Here is a 12,924-nt window from a genome sequence, read left to right on the forward strand (position 1 = left end):
AAAACAGTGAGGTCATCATTGGATAGTGCACATTAAGAGTCTGAAGCTTTCAAGCAAATTTAGCTGGCCAAATGTGCTCTCACTAATGTTCCTAATTCAGGGATCCTGTGTTGGCCAGCCCTCACCGATGTGAGACAGTTATGTGAGTTTATCTGTCTCAGCGGGGGAAAAACTGCCCTGTGTTCTCATCTTAATTTCGATTTTACTTTGGATTTTTAAATACTTTAAATATCAAATCTAAAAGTGGTGGTACTGAAATATGTTAATAACATTAAACACCCTACACTTTTGATAAAGTGTGAGGTATCCCAGGATGTAAACACACAGGTGTAACATTCTTTAACTTTCTTTTAATTAGATCATGAGGAATTTTGGCTGAGTTACACTGTAGCTCCTTTCCCTTGCTGTGGAATTTGTTTAAATTATATTTCAAACTGGGCTTACAGAAGAACTTTGCAGAAAAATTCCTAAGTGAAATGAAGGGCAAGTCTTCAAATGATGTCTTCTTTAGAACTGGAAGCATAACTATTTGTTACTTTTGCTGCTCAGATATATGAATGTGGTTTACAGAATGGACTTCTAGACCGGACTTCTGAGTGTTGCATATGTAACTAGAGTCCTGCTTCACTGAATCTTTGCAAAGCTGAAGCTCAGTGTTTAGAAATGCACAGAACCAGGGGAGCCTACTTTCTGCATGCTGAATAAAGAAAGTATCCTGGAGTTCCACATGCATTAACTTCTATTATTAACTCATATGATTCTTAATGATGGCAATATTTTTCCTTTTAAATTTTCCCTCTCCCTCTCCTCTCCCTCTCCCTCTTCCCCTACCTTCCTCCTCCTCCTCCTCCTCCTCTTCTTCCTCCTCCTCCTCTTCTTCTCTCTCTCTCTCTCTCTCTCTCTCTCTCTCTCTCTCTCTGTGTGGGGGGGTGTATGCACATGTACTACAGATCACATGTGGCAATCAGAGCAGAGAACATCTTGTGTGAGTTCATTCATTTCTTCTACCCTGAATCCAGTTATAACGAGACTGTTAATTAATCAGCATGATAAGAAGCACAGAATAAGGGGCTGAAAAGATGGTTCAGTGGTTAAGAGCGCTGCTCGCTCTTCAAGAGCAATTTCCAGCACCAACATGACAGCTTGCAACTGTCTGTAACTCCAATATCAGGAATTCATGCAGACAAAACACCAATGCATATAAAATGAAAGTAAATTCTTTAGGAAGAAAAGCACAGAATAAAGCACACTATTATGATCTAGGGCTAATGGACTCCAGAGGAAGTTGGCGTTTATGCTATGTTTTTCCCAGTCTATGTTGTTCACTACATGCTTTCTGAGTGTCAGAACAGTCTGTATGTCGCTCCATTCAAATTTCCTCTATACACACAAGTTCAATCATTTATTCTGGCAGAAAAAAAAAACAAACAAAGCATCATTAGCAGCAGCATCTTTAGACAGCATGCATCATGCGAAGTCTAATGAAAAGCACTTCCTAGGTGATGGAGTCTCCACATCTACTGCGACATTGCTGTCTTCTAAACTACCAATGGAACACACACACACACACGCAGACACACACACACAGAGACACACACACACGCAGACACACACACACTTCTCACACACACACAGACACATACACATAAACACACAGGGACACACACACAGACACACACACTTCTCACACACACACAGACACACAGACACACAGACACACACACACCGCCCCCCCCCACACACAGACACACACACACAGACACACAGACACACACACACACACAGACACACACACACATAAACACACAGGGACACACACACAGACACACACACTTCTTACACACACAGACACACACACAGACACACAGACACACACACACTGCCCCCCACACACACACAGACACACACACACAGACACACAGACACACAGAGACACACACACACAGACACACACAGACACATACACATAAACACACAGGGACACACACACAGACACACACACACTTCTCACACACACACAGACACACACACACAGACACACAGACACACACACGCCCACCACCCCCACACACACACAGACACACACACACAGACACACACAGACACAGACACACACACACAGACACACACACAAACACACACAAACACACACACAAACACACACAGACACACAGACACACTCACACACACAGACACACTCACACACACAGACACACACACTTCTCACACACACACAGACACACACACAGACACACAGACACACACACAGACACACACAGACACAAACACACACACTTTTCACACACACACACTTCTCACCCACACAGACACACATACTTCACACACACACAGGCACCACACACACAGACACACACACACACAGACAGACACACATACACACACAAACACACACACACTTCTCACACACACACAGATACACACATTTCACACACACAGGTACCACTCACAGACACACATACACATACACACACACACACACTAACTTAATTTTCCCCAATTTTATTATCTTACGAGTAGTCAGTAGGTGATTAGAGGGAGAATGTTAGCACAGGAAGTGTTAGTTCATTTATAGATAATAAATGTCCCTGTATACAACTTAATAATATATGATTACAGTCATAACACTCTTGTTCTGAAGAAAGAGGAAAGTAGACTTATAAATGGTGATACATAATCACTTAAAGTGCATGAAAATTCAAGTGAACGGGGAACCTAAATGTGAATGAAATACAAGCAACCAAAAGACCCTAGCATTTCTAGCAGAAAGGCTTTTTGGCAAAGCTCATTGTCTGGGCGGTTAGGAACTCTGGATGCTGGGGATTATCTTGTTTTGATGTTACAGGTGATCTAAATCTTTTCTTGGTGGAGTGGTTTTCTGGGAGAAGAGAAAGTTTTATATTTCCTTACTTCAACCCTGTTTTTTTATGTCAAAACTAGACAGGAAAATACTTATCAAAAGGTCCATTACATGTGAGGTGCTGTTCTCGGCTGTTGGGATGTGTCAGTGATTACAATTGGGCTAGATTGCTGCTCCTGTGGTACTTACACCCAGACAGAGCCTTTGGACAAAGGGAAGGGCAAAGCATAATGTCTACCTGGGAGAAACCAGTACTGTTGGAAACAATGAATGATCTGAGACACACAATGAAGAACAAGATACACGGTCACTGAAGGGGTCTGAGTAAGGAAACTCCACCAATATTTTTTGTACTTATTTTGTTCTGGCAATCTTCAGGGACTTAAAACATTCAGGGTGGACCTGGTTGTAGAAATGGGTGTAGAGATGTGTGCTATAACATGTCACTTAGACTGAGAGAAAGCATAGGGGTCTGTCTGAACATTCCATTCAGCAACTGAGATGCTAACGGAGTCTTTTAAAGGTTTCAGGCAACATCTCTTAGTTGGCTGTGCACATACAATAATGTTTGTGGAAGCTAAATGGCCTTATTGGATTTTTACATGGAAAGCTAAGCACATATTTCATTCAACAAACACATCGCACCAGAGAAGGGGTCATCAAGCTGTTGCTGAATGAATGTTCAACCTGTCTAATGGGCCAGCGGACTAGGGAGCAGAGGCCAAGAGCCACTGCCTTTCTTACTGTTATCAAAAAGAGGTAGTGAGAATGAGTGCACTGGAAAAGGAGTACCAAATAAATAAACAAATACATAAGAAATAAATTCCAAACTCCCGTTTATGCAGTAAGTTTGGCTTCTGTCTAATTCTCACATCTGTAACTTTGACTATGCATTTGTCTTCCATACCAAGTATTGTTAAACTCAAAATAAATACTCTAAAATTCATGCTAGTAAATTCAGGTATGAAAATGTCTTTTATTGTGACTAATATTGCAAAAAGTTTTAAAACATTACCTACAGAAAACCAAAATGTTTCAGAATCTCATCATCCTATTTTGTCATTGACTATTGTTAAAAAAAAAAAAAAAACCACCAGTATTTTCGTTTCCAATATGTAGGCTTTCTTTGTGGATTTGGTACTAATATTATGGGCATAAACTTATATTTTTTATTTTCACTCAGCCATATAATATTCTGCTACTCCTTTTGGCCAGGTTTCATTGTGGTTGGTTTTGGAATATTGCTTCCCAATATAACAATGACAGCACGCTGCTGATTTAGCTCCCTGCACTATTTATAGCATTGAATATATATCAAAGAGAAAGTCAAGACAGTTTCCTGAAATGTTCGATGCGAAGTGTGAAAGAAGTGTATAGATAAGTGATGACTGTGTTGTACATAAGTAAAATTTGTGATATTTCATGAATGTTCTTGAAGAAAAACAACTGAATTTTTTTTTCTGCAATTAGACTGACTGAAAGCCATTCCTCTAGGTCCTCAGATACCCACAAAAGCACCATTCACAATGACTACACAGATTATTACTCCATGGATTATTACCATATTTCAAAACTTGTTCCTTGTAAGTAAACGATCAGGTTGACTTTACTTTCTTCTCGCTTGCTCCCTCCAGTGCTCATAAGCACTTTAAAGAGCATCAGATACAGAATGAACATACAATAATTGCTAGCTTGTTATGATTGACATATTTGATAGAGATAATATGGGCTAGAGAAAACTTTACATGTACCTCTGTCTTCTAACAAAGTCATCACTGTTCATCCTTTGCCTTTGCAGTCCCTTTCAAGCCCTGGCTTCTTCCCTTTCCCCACCCTCTCATCCTCCTTTCCCTTTCTTGTTCCTTCTCATCCTCTTCTTTTCCCCTCCTCCCCCTTATTCTAATCCTCCTTTTCATGCAGTAAATTCTTGGGTACCAATCTCCCTGATGAAGCTGAGTCTGCCATCTTCCATGTGATGAATATTTAGACATTCATCCAGTCTTTATTTCACATCGACTTTTTTCTTTCAAATAGTTTATTTTTTCCTCTGAAACTAGCTTTCTCCTATGTTTAAACTGAGATAGGGGTTAGATAGATGGCTTAGCTGGTGAGTTGATTGTTGAACAGGCATGAAGACCAGACATTGGATCCCTGGTACCCCCATAAAAACCCAGCATGACATAGCAAACCAGGAATCCTGACATTGGTGGAGCAGAGCCAAGAAGATCCCTGGGACATGGTCACCATCTGGTCTAGCGGAAGGGAGACACTAAATGTCCACTGATGGCCTATACAGAGAAAGGGAGAACAGGGGAGAGAAACAGGGAGACAGAGCATTCTTCTATTACTTTCTGCCTTAAAGTTGATTTCTTAGTGTAACTTTAAAAATTTTTTACCTATTATTATGCGTGCATGATGAGTAGATTGTTTGTGGCCAGTTATACCACAGTGCGCATGTCATAATCAAAAGACAACTTCATGGAGTTGATTGTTCCTTCCCACATTGTATCCTCTGTGCTCAGGGGACACCTTCTGCCTTGAGCCATGCTGCCATCACTTCCCATAGCCTGTAACCCTGTCACTCCTATAAGTAGTTAATCACAGGAGTGTGTACTTAGAGTATTCCTCCCCTATTCTTTCTTTTTTCTAATTTAGACTTACTTTTACCAATCTACCTGAGATATTTATTACTTCCAACATAATTATATGTTTTTATCTTTTCCCCATCCAATCTACTATCTGTCACTGTAAGCAGTTAGGACTTATTTTGGATATGTTACTCTGCAACAAATAAGCCCAAGTACATGCTTCTGTTTGTTTGTTATCGTTCAAGGTGAATGAACAGATGAAGTCACTAAAACATGGAATTCTGGGATGACACAAGCTGTCTTTTTTACCATTTCCGGGTCCTGTGTAGGGAGCTTTGGTTCAGATGTGGTCTGTCCTTCTGCCTACTGTCTATCACCCTTCACTCCGTGGAGTAATTTAAAGTGTCATCCATTCTCCTACCACTTGGGGTTAAATGGTGCCCTTTATTCTTGTATTGTTTCTCCGTTTTTGCCTGTGAAATCTTGTTTCCCTCGAGCATCATAAGTTTTAATCGACAGTACATCTTGTCTCCATGTGTTGCTGGCTCTCTCTTGCTTGTATAACACACCGTCAATTCACTTTGTCACCAAGCTAGCTAAGTTCTGGACCCCTCGACAATCCCCTTAAACTGTGGCTATGGAATTGAAATCCGTTGTCAAATGAGACCCAACCAAAAGAATGAATTATTTTCCTTTTTCTCAGACCGGGTCTTATGTTATTCAGGGCAACCCAAAACTTGTGATCCCCCTGCCTCAGCCAACTAGGAAGCTATGTTCAGAGTACTCTGCCAGCAGCCCCAGGCATGCGTGTTTGCTTAAGGACTCATTTAGTTGATCCTCCAGGAATTGGTATCCTGAGCACATGAGGCACATGAGCATCCAGGAAATGGGCTAAAATTCTCACATTGCAAATTGGGAGAAACCAAAAGAAAATGATAGTGAGTCGACTGTAGTTTATATTTTGACAGATTATGTTGCTTGCCAATGTGTCCTTTAAAAGATGCTTCCTTAGTTTGCTGTTTGTTCTCAAGAATGAGCAAAGTGGGTCTGGTCACTTCTGAGTGAGGGCAGGAGTGAGTGCAGGTGGGCAGGTCACTTCTGGGTGAGGGCAGGGATGAGCACTGGTGGTGGGCAGGACTCTGATTTGAAGCTAATTTTTAACAGGGGTAACTAAATGGAATTTCTTGCCTGAGTGCTGACTGACCCCTCCTTTTATAGAATTTCCCTACATTATTTGGCTTTGTAATATTGATTTAATCATTTACTTATTTTGTGTGAAAGAGTATGTTTGTAGAGGCCAGCGGGGACTTTTAGGAGTAAGTTCTCTCCTTCCACTATGTGGATCCCAGGGTTGGACACAGGCCATCAGATTGAAGGACCTTTACCCATCTCAGTGGCCTCTTAATGATTTTCTCTTTTTTACAATGATTAAAACAACAACAACAACAACAACAATAACAATAACAATAACAACAAAACTGAGTACCACACGTACACAAGTTGTTCAGACTTTGCATCAGGTGAGGGCTGTGCGTGTGGTGTGTGTGTGTGTATGTGTGTGTGTGTGTGTGTGTGTGTGTGTGTGTGTGTGTGTGTGTATCTCAGAGGGCACAGTCAAAAGCTGTGTATTTTGAGCCATGCAAATTTTCTGAAGAACAGTTTAGGGAGAGGAGAGTATGTAGTGTAGACTGCTCTACTCTGTTTCATGTCCTCTCAGTAGAATATGGTTCTCAGACACTGCACTGGACTCCCTACCAACAGAGAAGCCCAAACATAGGTTATGTTCCTCCATTTATTAAGACAGCTATGTTTAGGGCACACGAAAAACTGAGGTGTGTTTTACGTCACTGGTTTGAGAATATAATCCTCAGCAGTTCCACTTAAAGCTACATATTAAGCTAGGATGACTGTCACTCCATAAATAGTGGACTTATCTGACTTTTGTTTGTCTTGTTTTGTTTTGCTTTATGCAGCCCTTCTTATATCAGGAGCTCAGAGTGTGGTGAACATGGGGCTGCTGAGGTAAAAAGAAAAAGCTACAGGAAACGCATGTTCCTTTCAGATGTGGGGTTAAAGGGAGGGGCTTGTGAACTGGACAGTCGACTGTTTACCTCTGGAGACCCTGCTTCCATTTATAATGTAACCATATCTAGAAAATGGCTCTGGAGGGAAAGCTGAGCCCTTCCATGGCTGCTTGTAATGAATTGTGCCAATTTACTTCCATCAGGCACACGCCGGTGTCAAACTCACTGTGAAAAGTCTATTAAGTTGGAGAAAGTAATGACTAAACAAGAAAGCCAGCAGCCGTACCCCACCTCACCTGTCTGTTCCTTTTCTGACCCAAGGATCTAGTGACTAGCTTCTGCTTTACCCTGTGCCTTGGTATCTATGGAATGACCAGTTGCCCCGCCCACTCAAGCCACAACCCAACCTTCAACAGAACTGCTTTCCTTAATGTCTCTTTTTCTGTCATCTGTTCTTGCACCTGCTGGCTTACTCATGGCCACCATGCCCTTCCCTACAGCCATGCTTTGTTGAGTCTCTCAGAGTCTTGAATACTTAACTTTCTTCATCTAGGGACCATAGTGACTGCCCAGTTTTCTCATGGCTGGGTGGGGCCAGTTTTCTCCATCTTGTCTTTCAGATCCCAGATCACATACCAGCTTTTAAAGAGGAGGGCCTCACAACCCTACTCAAATGAGCATCCCACCCAGGGTGGGTTCCCTCCTTTGCATCTTGTTTTCCTGTTTCTTCTCACCACTTATTGGACACTGATGGCTACGACTTATGGGCTTCTCTTCATTCAGCATTTTCCCTCACAGCAGAACTCATTTTTCATGAGACTGGAGACCACGTAATCCTTGTTTTTGTAAGACCTGAGTCTAATGTCTGAGCATTGTTGCTATAGCAATATTGTTTCTCAGTAATTAAATATTTATGAAAATACTAATATAGCACTGGGTATTTTCCATTCTGCACTTGATCTTAGCCAAAAGGCCGAGAAGCGATGGTATTTTCCATTCTGATAGCTGTAAGTGGCGCCATAAAGAACAGCGTAGAGCTTTATGCCCTTCTGGGATAGCTGACAGTTCTGCTTCCTCCTTCTAGGAGGAACGAATGATTCCTAGTGTGTTCTTAAGCAGACGTTTCGGGCCCCCACATTTGACATTGACGAGTCTTATGGATAACCAGCACCAGTGTTATGACTCACAGAAATGACTATCCAATCTCAAAGACTCTCTGACTTAAGGACCTGTAGCTCTCATTCCTGCTTCAAGAACTAAATGCAATGTGTATACAATGAGCTGACCCTGTGTTCTGCACATTGTCACTTTATATAAGACCCAGTAGTACTTGGTGGAGGATATTGTTAGCATTATCATCTTTAGCAAAGAAAGACTTAGTTGACAGTGAATGCGTAGGGGCTTACACTGACAGAGCAAGCGATGTGAAGAAGGGATTTTCTGTCTTACTATATCTTTATTGTGATTTATATCCTCAGGCCTTTGCGATATATGCCTCATTTAATATCTATTACATACTGTTACATAGGGTCGATTACTGGTGCAAGCCGAGGCACAGAAGGCTTTGCGACTTGCATACGCTATCCATGGTGCTGAACTCACTGCTGTCTCTATGGTGCTAACTCCAGGCTCCCAAGCAACTCACACAGACTGGGGCACAGAAGATAAGCTAGATATTGAAGTCCATGAGAGCTGGCATTTTCGGTTCAACCCCCATTTAGTTAACACCGAGTCTCTGTTACAGTGGTAAATTCACTGGGGCATAGTTTCTGATCTATAAGGCAGACTTGATCAGGACATCAATTCTGTTATACTCAACGAATAAAAAATAATGCATGTGAAACTATAGGAGACATAGGGAGAATGTTTCCTTAGCAGGGCTCCCTTGTTTGCACTTGTATTTTAGGCTTATGTGGCACATGACTTTTCTTCTAAGCTACCCTCCTAGTGTACTGATTTCATGGACACTTTTCTCTAACTTAAGGACCACACAGGGGACTAACTGACTGTTTCTTTAGTGCTTTAAATGTCAGGGTGCTTTTTTTTCCCCAGGCAGTAATTTACCGTTGACAGTGATGGATTATTATTCAGTTTTGATTCATACCTAGGTTGCCATATAAGGAGAGAGTGGCATATCAATGAGGTGGGCTGCTGCTTTAAATATGGGAAATATTTTCAGTAATTTCCTAATTAGCATGAGTGGATGTAAAAGCCATTTCTGCGCTGTGTGAGTAGTGCGTGCTTATGGCGGATGCTTTCCACAGTGGGCCCAGCCAGCTCATGCTCTCTGATGGGATCTGTCCCTGGAACATGTATCTAGGGTCCCCGTGAGATGACTTTATGCTAACGATGATCAATGACAGTACAGGTACTGACTCAGATTTGTCCCAAGGAAGGATCTGAAATCTTCCCAAGCTTTCCCCTTCTGATAAGTGTAAGAATCATCTTTGATCTCTTTTCCTCCATGGAAAACATAAGAGGATTTAAATCTGAAAAAAAAATTAAACTTAGAGTCAAACTATAATAAAAAAATATTGCTAGCTTTTTTTCTTGATTTTATTTTAATCCTAGGGCCTTACTGGTTTGCTTCATAAGATCAAAGTCTTTGCCAGTCAGAATGCCTGTGATGTTTTAAGAGAATTGGGTAAAGAAGTGGGATTAAAGACTGTCTATTTTTAAAGCTGGTGGGGCAGGGAGACAAAGTGAATACATATTTCAGTGAATTAAGTAGTGCAGTTGTCCATGGAATACCTCATACTTTTAATTCTCCACTTATGGAAGATTCCAGAAAGCAGACGAAGAGTATTTTTATTTTACAACTAGGGAAACCATCCCTTGTAATGCTCCCTGTGATTGGATAAGAATCATGACCCATGTTCTAAAAAATAACCTGTTTATGTGTAGGTAATGTAACCGTGTATGTGTGAATATATGTGTGTGTGTGTGTGTGTGTGTGTGTGTGTGTGTGTGTGTGTGTGTGTGTGTGTGTGAATGATTGATTTGGAATAACGTCCAAATTTGGATGGTGGGTATTGTTTTAGTCAGTGTTCTATTGTTATGAAGAACCAAGAACCTACTGGTTAGGACATAAATCTAGGATGTTCTAAACCCATGGGTTCAATAAACTGCCTTTGGGCTGAACTTAGATTTCTCCTCTACCTGTTTCCCTTGGAATGTTGGGTTCATCAAGCCTCCAAGATGGTGAGTGGTGTTAAATCCTTAGCATTAACTCTCTTCTGTCTGTGGATATGTATGTATGCACAGATACGTGTGTACACACTTATAGCCTATTTTACATTTTACCCAGGAAGTGGATGCTACTCCACAAATAACTGAAATATGGATGTGGCTTTGGGTGGAGGTATAAAGAGCTGCGATTGTTTCTAGACAGAGCATTGGGAGAATAGACATTTGGGTGACAGCTCAGATGGACTTAACTTCACCCTCTTGTTTTTCCCTCTTAAAAATGGAATGCATCTTGTGCCTCTTTTACAAGACGCTAACTTGTCTCACTTTCAGCGATCCACGGCTAGAGAGGAATTTCACCTCAGAATGAATCATGCCTCAGTTTCTACCCACATTGAAGTTGTTATTTTAAGGAGAGCTGAGATTCAGAACCAATGTTGGAATTTATTAAGACATTAGGGCTTGGGGATGGACACATTTTGCATGTGAGATAAATATAGATTTGGGAAGCATGCATAGAGAGAGAAGAAGAGAAAGAGAGATAATATAAGTATCATTCACATGCAATCCTTAGCTTTGCTGAAAAGTAGGGCAGTGGAAAAGTATATGCTATAAAAATGGAAGCATGGTGTTTCAGTGGCTTATATTTTAAGTGCTTAGCTTTATTTTTAAACAACCAGTTGTTTCCATATTGACTAATTCCACTTTTTCTCTTTCAGTGGATGCTAGAAACATGAATTAGACAATGGTCGATTTATTTTGATTTATTAAGTATTTTGAAAATTTAATGCCACAGAACTTTCTAGATAGTCAAAGTCTCTGCAAATGCATTCGAACTAAGACACCTACATGATTTGGTGTTTCTGTGTATACTCTGTGATATCATATCTCAGGGTCTAACAGTGGGAATATACAAAAACTGTGGGGGATTCAAGGACCATGTTTGGCATTGTATCGATACTGGCCATTGAAAGTGTCGGGCTATCAGACTCAGTGTAGGACAAACCACGGTTGCTTTTCTAGATTGCCTTAGATTATTTTCTCTCTTAGGAATAGCTTTTCAAGGTTTTTTTAAAAAAAACTTCAGTGTTATATCTGTTCCTTTTTTAATTAGCTTATCTGTGGCCTTCCTTTATTTCCTTCTTAACTTGATTGATTGACTCTGTTTAGATAATCAAATTGGTAACAGATTTGTGTGATTATGTAGTGGATGAGTTTGAAAGCCTGGCACTGTATTCCATGGACTACAGCAACATGCTATCAAAGGGTAGCAAGTACATCTGACTTCTAAACATTCAGTTGTGGCCATTTAGGCAATTCGAACAATTCTCTAATAGCTGTCAATCAAGACCCTCTTTCCAAGGGAGCTCCTTTCATGGTCTTTGAAGACTTTGGAAAGTGAAAAATTCCATGTTTTGTTTGAAATGTTTTGTGGCCACGTACTTACTTAGAGTAATAAAGCTTGAGTGAAAACACTGTTAAATAGAGAGGCGCAGATCATTAGCCCAAGTATTACTGGGTTGAGACTGGAATCATGCACAGCCTTTCCTTGTTTGCTCAGTGATACACAACGTTAAGAGAGAGAGAACATCCCTTTAAAAGCCCTGCTTCCTGCTGTTTCCATCCATTTTAAAAGCTGTGACTTAATGTGTTTCATGACACAGGGGGCCCTGCTCTTATTCTCCTCCATGTCTGTTAAAGTAACACTTGAAAATACGCTCCAGAAAGTGGACACTGCAGATCCTTACAATTTTTTTTTTCTGCCTGTGAGAAAAGATCTAAAACTCGAAATGCTCTGGCTGCATTTGCAGAGTTCTTGAGTGCTCTTTAGAGGCCGACATAAAAGGGCTACCTGACTATGAGTCTTTTAGTCAGATCCTGCCACAGCTTGCCCGGTGGTCCTTCTGCGTTAAGCAATATTTTCCTGTATGCCCTCTACTCGGCCTTTTGTATGCCAGGCACACCGTCTCTCTCAACCAATCACATGACTGGCATTAGGTTATATCAAGATGGTTATTTGGATAGTCTCTTATTCCTTAGCTCTTTGTCCCCATGTTTCCTTTTTGTGACTCCTATAGGTCTGCAAGCAGGCAGGAGTGCAGGGTGACTTAATGTTTGGAAGAGTGCTTGGCATCTCAAACATGGCAGAAAGGTCACAAACCGGTCACTAGCCATTTATGTTTCCTTGTTTCCTGAGCACGGAACTTTAAAAAACTATTTCTGTCTTTTCTCGGGGCCAAAGTCTAAT

At 40.9% G+C, this 12,924-nt stretch overlaps 2 protein-coding genes and 1 pseudogene across 7 annotated transcripts in view; 2 read left to right on the forward strand and 1 right to left on the reverse strand.

Annotated features, from left to right (window-relative positions):
* Positions 1-12,924, forward strand: part of Erich1 (glutamate-rich 1) — a gene marked incomplete at its 5' end in the record, with an annotated part of 52,793,804 nt that overhangs the window by 40,322,951 nt on the left and 12,457,929 nt on the right.
* The window catches only part of Unc5d (unc-5 netrin receptor D), a 546,654-nt gene that overhangs the window by 240,961 nt on the left and 292,769 nt on the right, over positions 1-12,924 (forward strand). The gene's annotated exons all lie outside the window — the stretch shown is intronic.
* Positions 8,302-8,475, reverse strand: LOC120097619 (U2 spliceosomal RNA; annotated as a pseudogene).

Source organism: Rattus norvegicus, chromosome 16 (assembly GCF_021556685.1).
Source record: "Rattus norvegicus strain SHRSP/BbbUtx chromosome 16, alternate assembly SHRSP_T2T, whole genome shotgun sequence".
NCBI lineage: Eukaryota > Metazoa > Chordata > Mammalia > Rodentia > Muridae > Rattus > Rattus norvegicus.